This window comes from Pelodiscus sinensis, chromosome 4, assembly GCF_052426305.1.
Source record: "Pelodiscus sinensis isolate ZL-2025 chromosome 4, ASM5242630v1, whole genome shotgun sequence".
Classification (NCBI taxonomy): domain Eukaryota; kingdom Metazoa; phylum Chordata; order Testudines; family Trionychidae; genus Pelodiscus; species Pelodiscus sinensis.
Genome location: NC_143055.1, coordinates 97,369,386 through 97,382,500, shown reverse-complemented (window position 1 = coordinate 97,382,500; position 13,115 = coordinate 97,369,386).

Below are 13,115 nucleotides of genomic sequence, written 5' to 3'. Positions count from 1 at the left end.
GGGACTAATTTAGCTAGAACTACTCAAGGGAGAAGGAGAGAGAGATCTTAGAGTCATTATGGATAGTTTTCTGAAAACATCCACCCAGTGTGCAGTCAAAAAGCAAATAGAAGGTTAGGAATTAATAAAAAAGGATAGCGAATAAGACAGAGAATAACTTATTGCATCTATATCAGTCCATAGTATATCAACATCTTGAAAACTGCTTATACATGTGGTTGCCTCATTTCAAAAAAGATATATTGGCTTTGGAAAAGGTTCAGAAAAGGGCAACAAAAATTACAGGTTTGGAACAGGGCCCATATGAAGAGAGATTAAAAAGACTGGGACTTTTTAGCTTAGAAAAGAGGAGACTAAATGGGTTAAGACAGAGGTCTATAAAATCATGACTGGTATGAAAAAATGAATAAGGAAAAGATATTTATTGGTTCCTGTAACATAAGAACTAGGGGGGTCACCAAATGAAATTAATAAGTAGTAGGTTTAAAGCAAACAAAAGGAAGTTTTTCTTCAGGCAGCACACGGTCAATCTGTGGAACTCCTTGCCAGAGGATGTTGTGAAGACCAAAACTTTAACAGGGTTTAAAAAAGAGCTAGATAAGTTCATCAAGGTTACATCCATCAATGGCTATTAGGCAGGATGAGTCAGAATGGTGTCCTTAGCCTCGGTTTGTCAGAGGCTGGAAATGGGTGACAGGAGAGGGACCATTTCATTATTATCTGTTCTGTTCAATCCCTCTGGGGTATCTGGCATTGGCCACTGTTGGAAGACAGGATACAGAGCTGGTTGGACCTTTGGTCTGACCCAGTATGGCCATTCTTATGTAGCATCTTGGGGAAAATAGATTTTTTTCCCTACATCTCCCATTTCTAAGTCTATGGATGCTAGCGGGCAGGAAGGATGTTGAATTTTCATTGTGAGACTTTTCATAGCTTCCTGGCAATAGTTTTATTCATAACTATTTGCATAACACGAGCTTTTCCTCAGTGTCCTGTTTCTACAATACAAGATCTTACTTCGTATATACTTTTGCACATACATGTAAATATTTTTTTACAAGTAGCTTGGCTACAGCTATTGCTTACATGTTTAAAATACTGTGTCCTCTATAGCCCTACGAGATATTAAAGTGGTTACTCCATGCTGCTTTGTTTGCAGGTGCCTCTTCTCTTGTTTCTGGTTCAAAATTTAAAGTTCAGGGTTTGATCATGCTATAAAATATAGCACCCTGGCTATTATTCTAAATAGCTTTTGTGTGGAAATTGCAAGGATGATAAAGATGAAGATATCATGTGTTCCCCTCCATACCATGTTCTGTACAAGAGGTAGGCACAATCCACCAGAAAGGAAAACTCCCTTACAATATGTTAGTGTTCCCGGTATGTCAAATCTTCTTCTTTTTTGAGTATGGGTTTTAAGTTACAGGTCAGAACCCAAATCCACCTCCTCTGTGCCTCTCTCCTATCTAGGGATCTTCTATATTGCTCATCGTTATAATCAGGGCTTGACAAACGGCGGTAAAATCTACTCACCAGCCTCATACTGCTCATGCGCAAGACCCGCATTGTGCATGCGTGTGCCACCGGTGAACAGGGCGACCGGCTGAAATCTACTCGCCCCGGGTGAGTAGATTCACAGATTTGTCAAGCCCTGGTTATAATATCTGAGACTCTGAAACTGTCCAGCAGCTGCACTGGAATTAGTTAGCAGCTGATCCTATCCTCAGGTGATTGGACACAAATTGTGTCCACATCTGTGAGGGGGGATAGAAGAAAGTGAAAAGGCTGTTTAAACTCTTCCTCTTCCCTGCATTGCCAGTCAGGGCTAGGCCCAACCCACCATTTCACTCTCTTGGATAAACAGTATTCTATAGTTCGAACAATCAAAGGTGATCTTTTTTCTGATTTAGCTATTTAAATAATATTATCCCCATCACAGTGTATTACAGGGTTGTACATCTTTGTGTAGGTTTGTCTTTGCTTGCGCTATTATTCTATTTATTAAATCAACAAAGAAAAGGAACCAAATTCTCCTTGCTGCAGCAGAGTAACTGAGATGACAATTTGGCCCATGTTATTTTAAAGAATAAAGTGAGTGAACAAAATAAACAGATCAAGTATCAGAGGGGTAGCCATGTTAGTCTGGATCTGCAAAAGCAACAGGGAGTCCTGTGGCACCTTATAGACTAACAGATGTATTGGAGCATAAGCATATGATGAAGTGGGTCTTTGCCCACAAAAGCTTATGCTCCAATACATCTGTTAAGATAAACTGACATACTCTTATTTCAGGAACCTTACATTGGGCTGAGAAGTAGCTCTAGAGCACTGGTTCTTACCCTGGGGTGCACGAGATGCCCTTTCTGGGGGTGCAAGACATGCTAGATTTTTATATTATTTTAGGTTTAAAGAACTGACCTACTTCAACAATTTTTAATAAGGGGAGCGAGAACATATTTTGAGAACCAAAGGGGTGCAGGCTGCAGTAAAATTAAGAACCACTGCTCCAGAGGAATGATCAGTGATGGTGACACATTTAATCTGCTACATAACTTTATTTTAAAATGAGGCAGAACTGCGGATTCCTCCTTTCTGGTTGCGTCTGATGCTTGAACGTATAGATTCAAACTGATGTGTGCTAAAGATCTGCAGCTGCATTCTGTTCTACTACAGAATTGAAAGTTCCATTTGATTTATATAGACAAGAGATGAAGGGGATTATTACAGAGGCAAAGTTCACAGCATCTTTACTGAGTATTGTTTAAAAATTTTGGATGGTCCTGTGTTTGAGAGAGATTTTTTGTGGGAGGAGAAGATGGGGCACACAGAGGACTGGCAGCAGTGCTAATTCCAAACCATGCCACCCTTACTTCTGTTGTGCTGCCTCCACAGTTGTGCTACTGGTGAGTGGAGTCTGCTGACTAAGGACCTAGCTCTACAGACTGCAACACACAAGGGTGAAAATACCATACCATGCTACCTTCACTTTTCTTCTACTGTGGTAGCAGCTCTGCCTTCAGAGCTGGACACTTGCCTGGCCAGCAGCCACCACTCTCCCCCAGCCCAGCTCCGAAGGCAGTCCCCACCACCACCAGCACAGAAGTAAAGAAAGCAGTACTTCAACCCCCACTACAATAATCTGCGACCCCTGCCCCCTTACAACTCCTTTTGGGGTCAGGACCCTTATTGCTACAATATCACAACACCATGATATTTCAAATTTAAATAGATGAAATTTTACAATTTTAAAAGTCCTGTTGACCATGAAACTGACCAAGTTGGACCGTGAACTTGGTAGGTCTCCAATTATAATTTAAGCATAGTCCGCAAGGAAAATATTCTGCAGAATGGTTGAGAACTCCTGATTTTGTTTATCTATGGTATACAGAGCATAATCCACACAGTGCAGCAGGTGACATTGAAAACAGAACACAAAGTGCCACATTTAGAAATGATTTAGTGCTAAAGCAAACCCATAAGGTTTTATGGAACCATGTATTGTACATTTCTTTCCCTTGCAAATGTCAGTGTTATCAGGTGAAGGAAAAAAATGTTATTGGAAGGTCATGTGCAGGCACGTCATCTAATTTGAAGCATTTATCTTTTCCTCTTTGTCCTTTTTGTCATTGATAATTCAAGTCTCTGTGGGCTCAATGTGCTTTTTTATTAGTGAGTCAATAAAGCATAACAACTTTTTACTAAAACATTACTTGATATGGCAAATTTCAAGCAAACGTGAGCATTTATGTATTATTTTCAATACAGCCACTCAAAACAAAATTTCGCTGTTAGGTTATGCTTTGTAACACTGATATATTTTATTTCAAAAGGACAATCTGAAAACTGAAATACCACGTATTCAAAGTTCATATCCAGCCACATCTCTGTGTTCATGAATAGCTCTGGTTTCATTCATTTAGAGTGAAGGCCTCATTGCTATACAAACTGAACAATGTTTTCTCTAATGGTGAAATCATGGATCTAGGTCAATGGCAAAACTCCCATTGACTTGGGCTTGGTGGAGGAGATGTCACTCTATATGCGGTATTTATTTAGTGCATGTAACTTTCTACATAGAGACACACACACACACAAAAGGCAAAGCAAACTATTTCAGGATAAAAGATAGACCATAGAGTGAATTTTAAAAATCTCATGTAACTACAGGCAGTCCCCGGGTTATGTACAAGATAGGGACTGTAGGTTTGTTCTTAAGTTGAATTTGTATGTAAGTCGGAACTGGTACATATTGTAGGGGAAACTCTAGCCAAACATTTCTCCAGAGCTCAGTTTTATTCTCCCACACCTCACTTCCCTCAGTCCTTTATTCTCAAGCTGAGGTGTCTGCTGAGAAAATCCGCTCCACGTCTCCCTGGTCTGCTGGGGGGGGAGGGAGGCGGCGCTAGCTTCGCGTCTCCCTAGTCTGCTGGGGGGAAGCAGCTAGTGCGGGGTTGCCTCACCCCATTTGTAAGAAGGGATCCGATGTAAGTCAGATCCATGTAATCCAGGGACTGCCTGTATATTTCTACAGATGCAAACATATATCTACACATACAAAAGGTCACTAACTTAGATTTAAGGTTGTTCAAGTGAAAATCTCTTAAATTAAGGTCAACAACTAAGGCAATACTCATTCACACTCTAAACTCAAACACTATTCAAAAACACAATGGGCTCGTCTACACTGGCCCCTTTTCCGAAAGGGGCATGTTAATTTCACAGGTCGTAATAGGGAAATCTGCGGGGGATTTAAATATCCCCCGCGGCATTTAAATAAAAATGTCCGCCGCTTTTTTCCGGCTTTTAGAAAAGCTGGAAAAGAGCATTTACACTGGCCCCGATCCTCCGGAAAAAAAGCCCTTTTCCGGAGGATCTTATTCCTTTTCTAAAAGCCGGAAAAAAGCGGCGGACATTTTTATTTAAATGCCGCGGGGGATATTTAAATCCCCCGCGGATTTCCCTATTACGACCTGTGAAATTAACATGCCCCTTTCGGAAAAGGGGCCAGTGTAGACGTAGCCAACTACTTTTTGTTGTACTTTAAACATATAATCAATCATGATGGACACATACCTAAATTTTCTATATTATAGTAAGGGCTTTTTTTCATAGTGCACCAACATGCTCTGATCTGTAAAGCACTCAACATGATGCTCTCTAACTGCCCCATATGGACACAGCTGGTGCACTTTAAAAGGTATCTTAGTTTGTATGAATGTAGACACGTCTATCTTAGTTTGTATGAATGTAGACCTTTCAGAGTGTGACAATGGGGTCTACCAAGGCAGAGAGAGTACATCATGAGAGCACTTTGCAAATCATGCCTTTCTAAGAAAGATTTGCTGTCCCTTGTGGATAAGCCCTATGATACATGAGAACATTAACCTTACATTTATAAAGTATGTACAGAACTTCTGGGGGAAATATAATTAATAAGATATTTTAATTGTACATCATATGAACATGTTCATTTAATGAAATATATAAAATCTATATTTTACACACTAATCTGAATACTGATTTTTATTGTAAAATATGATCGATAAAATGCCAGTGAGATAGAAGAACTCAATTCCATATTATAGAATGTTTTACATAGTTTAAATGTTCATGTGTAAACCTCAGCTTTGGGAAGGCTTCACATGGTATCAGTTCCTGAGGAGGAGGTAGAAGGAACATGGAATAAGATGAAGAATGTTAAAACAGTTTGTGAAGCTGTGTGTTTGCAGGGATCAAGTTAGGGTACCAGATGAATGGAGAATGGGATTGGCCATGCCTCTTTTGGAAGAGTAAGGTTGGTGCAAATGATACAAATACTTATTGGAATGTCACCTTACTAAGCCAGCCTCTCAAAGTCCCTGGAAGAGGTTTGGAATTAAGGTGTTAGGTGAACGAAATGTGAAACATGACTTCAGAAATGAAAGGAGAACTATTGATACAATATATGCAACGAGACAGAAGTTTGAAAGAATGATAAATGGAGGGCATATCTGCTATGTAGCCTTTATTGACCTCAAAAAAGCATGTGACTTGTTTCCATGTAAAATGGTGTTTGGGTGTATTGAAATGGATGGAGGATCAAGGGCTAAGCTGGTGGTAATGCATGAGGGAAGACAGTGTGCTGAGTTCACTTTTCTTCACCCTACTTATGGAACTAATTAGTAGGAGACCGGATCCTGTGCAGACAGAGAAAAAACTAATACATCCTGGTGATCTGGCCCTTTTGGATAACAACAAAGAGGAATTGGTAAATATGATAGCGGAGCGCTTCAAGAGAATGGTTTGAAAGTAAACAAATGGAACCTGAAGTAATGCAAGTAAGAAAGGTAGAAAACCTGCTGATTGAAGATTCAGAGGAGATACTGAATCAGAAGAAATAATGTGTGCACTTGGGAAGTACAGTTAGTATCAACAGAGAGCAGGATAATATCAAAGAACAACCCAGTGTGCATGGACAGCAGTGAAAAAGATGTCAGGAATCAGCAATTAAGTAACAAAAAGTATGTCATCTGTGTTTCTCACTACCTGCTTTCTGGTTTGGAAGCAACTAGTCTTACGGAGACAGAAGAAAAGACAACATAGGTATCAGAAAATAATACACAAAAGGGATTGGCAGGCAAGCAGATGGTAGACAAAATGAGCATGGAAGAAATTAGGAAGATGAATTTGGGACTCAGCAACAGATATGGAAGAGAAGTGGCTGGATATGTGATAAGAGCGGGAGAAGAATAACCAGTAAAGAAAGCATGGGTGGAAACAGATAACAAGAAAGGACACAGAAGACGGAGGATATGATGGAAAGATTTTTTATAGGGAATTTTGAAGAGAAAAGGATTGGAACTCCAAGACCTATGAATGTCAAGTGGTGAAGAAGCATGTTTGAGTATATTTAATTTTAAAGTGAGAGAATGGATTTAGAAGAGATGAGAGACAGAAACAAGAAAACAGAAAAGAAAAAAGACAAAGACCAGTGTGCTATGTGCTGTTAAAGACAAATTGCCAGATTGTGACCTATATTGTCTCTTATCTAAAACAAACCATTCCACTTAAAATGTATTTAATAGGCAACATAATGTGATGTTGAACACAAACACAAATTAAAATGTGGTGGCCCAACTAGTGTATGGTAGAAAAATTACCTTTAAGACTGACTTAGCATGATGCCTATTGTAGTATAGTGATAGAAATGTAGCCGTGTCAGTCTGGTGTAGCTGAAACAAAAAACAGGACTATGTAGCACTTTAAAGACTAACAGGATGGTTTATTAGATGATGAGCTTTCATGGGCCAGATCTATTTGATCTGAGGAAGTGGGTCTGGCCCACGAAAGCTCATCATCTAATAAACCATCTTGTTAGTCTTTAAAGTGCTACATAGTCCTGTATTTTATTGTAGTATAATCCTTCAGGAAGCTCTTTCATTTGATCACTTGCTCAAAGTCAAAGATGAACCTGATCTGGAGTTAAATTCTTCTTTATTAGAGACCACTTAATTCATCCTGACATATTTCCAAACTGTAACATGGGAATAGTAGCACTACTTTACTGGAGTGTTGTGAGGGTTCATTAATGTTTGAAATGTGTTTTTCAGATAAGAATGGAAGGTGCTAAGTAGTTTCACAGTTTATTCATTAGTTCATAACATTTTTGATGTTTCATGATTTGGATATAACGGAGTGAAAACTACTCTGCAGTGGCCATTATGGCAAAATGAGTGACCCATTCAAAAGCGGTAGTGAAGAAGGGCTGACTGTGTCTCACCACAAATTATGTCAGACAAGTGTCTACCACTAAAGATTATTCACAGAAATAGAAAAATTGCGTGTCGGGGAATTTGGGGGAGCCACTGTCTCTCTTGAACTAAGTAGGCTTCCTTATTTTAATATGGGGTTAGTCCTTATTGGTTCAGATTGATAGGGGTCAGTGTATTTTTTTTGTATGCTTACCAGTGAGAAGGTAAGTGGGGAGTCTATTGGGATTCAGGAGCTTTAGAGACTGTCATCAACTCCTGGCAATGTGCATTGTGGGGAAAATGGCCTAGCTTTTATTTGAAATAAGTAACTATTCATATTATATCTCTTCACAACTGTATAATTAGGTTGAAGTTATAAAGCAATTTGTTAATCTATTTACATGGGTTGCAATGAGCACTCTGTGGAAATATGTGTGTGGAGTGTCCATAATAACTTACATTAAATGTTTTACTATCCAGTGGGAGCCTCGCTACATTTGCTAAATGGAGATTTCAGCCACGCATAGATATGTCTTGCTTCATGAAACAAGTATCATTCCTCTAATTTTTTATCGCCTTAAATTTGATATGTTTCAAATATGGAGCTTCTAACAATTCTAGAAAAGGATATCCTTCTGTTGTCCGAGAGTCTCAGATTCGTCATCGGTAGGCTCTGTTACAGCTAGACAACAAGGCTGGATTTTTCTTTGTGAAAAGTTCATAGTAACACTGAAAATATTTATAAGTTTTAAAAATACTTTTCAGTTACAGATATAGGTAATATTTGCCTTATGAAATTTTAGTCATTTTTGGAAAAATACCCCCTCCTATATTAGTTGTGTATTGAAAGAACTTTAATTAAAATCCTCTTTTTTTGTAGTTTAAGTGATAAAAACCCTAAATTTACCATTTTTGTTTTATAGACATAACTCAGTCTATTCTCTGCTCAGCAAAGATCATTGCATACCACTCCATATCAAATATAAAAAATTGCTATGATGTTTCATGATAGAGGAAGAGAACAATCAACATTAAAGATTTATTCAAAAACTGAAAAGTTTGCTATTTTGTTGAGCTAGCAAACAGTGTTGTTTTGTGATGTAGTTTTCCAGGTAAAGAAGGAGACAGAATGTGACCCTTGGGGTAAGTCTGTTTTCATCATCATTCTATATTTCAAATGGATCCCAAATCTCCTCGCAGATTAGGCATCACCTATATCAATCTCTAGCTAGATCTGTCTTAATGTTCAGTTTATATCCATCACTCATGATTCTATTATGCCACTGAAGATTTTGGCAACCACACAATGGCTAACTGGTTAGCAACATTTCTTGGTAAATGTGCCTCATAAATCACTGGTCTCCCATCCAAAAATCATGTCTATACTCCGAAAGCTGCCAAAACCAAACCTATGCTGAGGGATGTAGTTGCTGGATTCACATATGATCTTGGGTTCATTACTGAGCTTCTGCTGCCACTTATAGCTGATGAAGTAAAAAATCAAAAGCATCAATCTAGTACTCATTAAGTTCCCTTTCATGCAATGAAGTTGGTGTAACCATGATTCTATAGCTCTAAAGCCTCATGGTAAGTATGGTGTCATAACATCTCCACAGAGGCCCCTGAAGGACCTAAAACATGGTGGCAACTGTTGCTATAGATGATTCCCCATCTTTAAAGCATCCCCCAGCACGATCGTTTATGCTTCCCCAGTATGTGACAGCTGTCATCTATTTGATATCCCACCTGGACAGATTGAGAATCTGCTGGTTGTAGAGTTGGAGGCTGCTTAAAGATAATAGCAAGTGACCTCATTTTAATTGGCTTAATAACTAGAACAAAATGCACGGCTTCTTGCCCTCACCAGTACAGCCATAAGCTTCAGTGATACATCAAACTATGCCACCAATATGATGTCTTCGGCTTATTCAAGGTTCATGGATTCCAAGGCCAGAAAAAAACATTCTGATAATGTAATCTATAACAATTACCATAGAACTTCTCCAAAGTAATTCACAGAGCATATCTTTTAGAGAAACTTCCAATCTTCATTTTAAAATGGCTAATGATGGAGAATCCACTACAATCACTGGTTATTTGTTCCAATGGCTAAATAATTTTAACTTGTTATTTTCTGTTTTATCTTTTGAACCTAACCCATTTTCACCAGCATTTACCATGTTAGGCATCCAATCAATCACCACCAACCTTCTTGGTAAAAACTGAAACAAAAGAAGTCATTAAAGCACCTTTGCCATTTCCATGCTCTGTTAATTTTTCCCTTTTTACTAAATAATGGACCTAGCCTGTCCTTGGTCTTCCTTTTGCTTCTAATGTCTCAGAGGGGTAGCTGTGTTGGTCTGTAACTTAAAAAAATGCTCCTGTGGTAACTTAGAGACTAGCCAAAAAATATAGATATTAAAATAACCAAAAAATGGTCTCAAGAATGCTACAGTCAATGATGCAGCTGCAGATGTTCTTTTTACAGCAACTACATATTGTCTTTAATGAAATCCTGGGAAATGAGGTTGTCGTGACGCTGGGCAATTTCAGTGTGCAGGTGTGGTGCTTTAGATGCTGCTTGTAATTATTAGAACTGGGAGCACTGGCTATTGAGAGTCTGGAAGCACAGAAAACAGGAAGGAGGGGGGAGAAGATTAGCCAGGGTTGAGTGAGAACTACAGAAGGGTGCAGCAGCTTTGTAAAGAGGTTTCACTTTTGGTAAATAAAGTCCTGTTGAAGTTTTTTAGTACCTTGCTTGCATGATACAACAGCAGGGAAAAAAGGGTAACAATGTTTGGGCAAGTACCCTCAGGGTTGGTAGCTGAGATAAGAATAGGATCAAGCAGTGGCAACCACAGATTCTAGAAGTCAATGATATGATCCATCATCTGAAGATTGACAAATGGGCCTAGAACAGCCCTGACAATTTCACTAAGGCCGTGTCCACACTCAGGGGTTCTTTCGAAAAAAGTAGCCTTTTTTCGAAAGAACTTCCCCTGCGTCCAGACTCAAGCCGCGTTCTTTCGAAATTAAATCGAAAGAACGCGGCTTTTCTTTCGACGGCGGTAAACCTCGTTTCACGAGGAAGAACGCCTTTTTCGAGGGAGATCCGTCGAAAGAACATGAGTCTGGACGGGGGGAGCCCTTTCTTTCGAAAGAATTGGCCTCCAGGAACAAGCCCTGGTGGACAATCTGGGCCATGGGTTGCACGTCTGTGGTTCCTGGCTGCAGCCATTCCTTAAAGGGACAGGCGCACCCTCACAGCCACTTGTTGCAGACAAGGAGCCAGAGCACACGGTGACCTTGCTGCAGCATGTCAGAGCCCCAAGAGCGTCCTGGCCCTTCCTCCGAGCCTTCTGGGGACCCAGCCAAGGGCTCCAAGCGCCGGGCACCATCCTGGTCCGGCGCTGAAATCAAGAGCCTGTTGGAGCTGTGGGGAGAGGAGGAGGCCTTACAGGCCCTCAAAAGCCGGCGGCGAAACGCCGAAATTTATGGCCGCATGGCTGAAGCCCTGGCCCAGAAGGGCCACTACCCCCGCACCCAGGACCAGGTGCGCTCCAAAGTAAAAGAGCTGTGGCAGGGCTACGCCAAAGCCAGGGAGGAGAGCTCCCGGTCTGGGGCAGCCCCCCACTACTGCCCCTACTACCCAGAGCTGGACCAGATCCTGGGTGGCAGTGCAGAAGCACGCACACCACGGCGGTTCGTGCAGTCCGGACTGGCAGACCCGGTGGTGGACGCTCCAGAGCGGGAGCTACAGCACTCTGGAGACGGGGACATGGGCCCAGAGGAGGAGGACACCGAGGAGACGGTGACCCTCATCCTGGAGCCAGTCACCCAGACCTCTGAGGCCTCCCAGGCGTCATCTGGCGCGGGAGAGGAAGCAGCAGGTGAGTACAGTGAGGTTGTGTCACACCCGGGGGGGGGGGGGGAGGTAGGTGGGTGGGTGCACAGTGGGTGATGCACAAGGGAAACCTGTCATGCTCAGGCTGATGCCCAGGTCACACACACACACACAGTGTGACCTTCAGAATGTCTGCTTCCCCTGTCTCAAGGGAGAGGGCATGCCCTTTTGGACAGCTGTTGCACACATGACTGATTGTGATAGAAATGTAGCCGTGTTACTCTGATCTGAGGAAGTGGGTCTGGCCCTGGAAAGCTCATCCCCTAATAAACCATCCTGTTAGTATTGTAAGTGCTACAGAGTCCAGTTTATAGGACTGATTGTGTCTTCTTCTTTTCCTCCACAGCCGGACCAGCCGTGGAAGAGGGCCGCAGCACCCCAGCCCCACCTCCATCTCCATCTCCACCTCGGAGACATGGGAGCCGCAGACACAGGCGTGTCTACGCCGACATCCTCCGGCAGCACGTCGAGGCTGTGCAGGAGCAGAACGTCATCCTGCTACAGAGGGCGGAGGCAGAGGAGCGGTGGCGTGATCGGCTCATGAATGAGCTGGTCCTGCAGCGCACAGTGCTGTACGCCACCCTGAGGGAGGTCAGTGGCTTGCCTGCTGCTGTGCCTGGTCCTGCTCCTCCAGCACCCCATGACCCCACCCCACCAAACCCCCCTTCCACAACAGCAGCCCTTTCCCCCCTTGGACCTCCCTCTCCCCCAGCCCCCCCAGCTCCCCAGCCCCTCTCTCCCCCTGGCCCTCCTCTCCCCCAGGCTTCCACGTCCCAAGAGCCCCCCAGCAGCCAGCCAACCGACAGGTACATCACCCGATCCCGTAACCGGGGAGCACCCCAAACACGAGGCCCAGGCAGGAAAGGGAAATCTGCCAAGCCCCGTTCAACCTGATCCCCTTCCCCCCTCCAGGTTTCCAGTCCCCTTCCCCCCTCCAGGTTTCAATCACCCCCATCACCCCACTTATTAAGCACACACAAAGGGTTAAAGGAACTGTTTGTTTATTGTATATAGTTCGGCAACAACAAAAATGATTTTTTTTTTTGTTATTTTGCCACATTGTTGGATAATATGTACAAAATTATAAATAAGTAAAGAGAACATTTTATTTTGAAACACACCCTGGTGTAAGTGATGTGTCCAAACTGGGTCAGGAGATGGGTTGTGGAGGGAAGCTTCTATTGGGGGCCAGGGCCCAGTCCCCAGTCCCCAGGCAGAAGCCCCTCAGTGCACTCAGTGGCCTCCACTGGAGAATTGCTCCCGGAGGGCCTCCCGGATGCCAACTGCAGACCGGTGAGCCTGGCGGATGGCAGCTGTCCGGGGCTGGGCAAAGAGCCTCTCCTGGCCATCAGCAGCTCTCCCCCACCCTGGTAGGAAGGCATCCCCTTTCCTCTCCACGAGGTTATGGAGGACGCAACACGCGGCCACCACCTCGGGGATGTTGGTCTCCCCCATGTCGAGGTGTGTGAGCAAGCACCGGA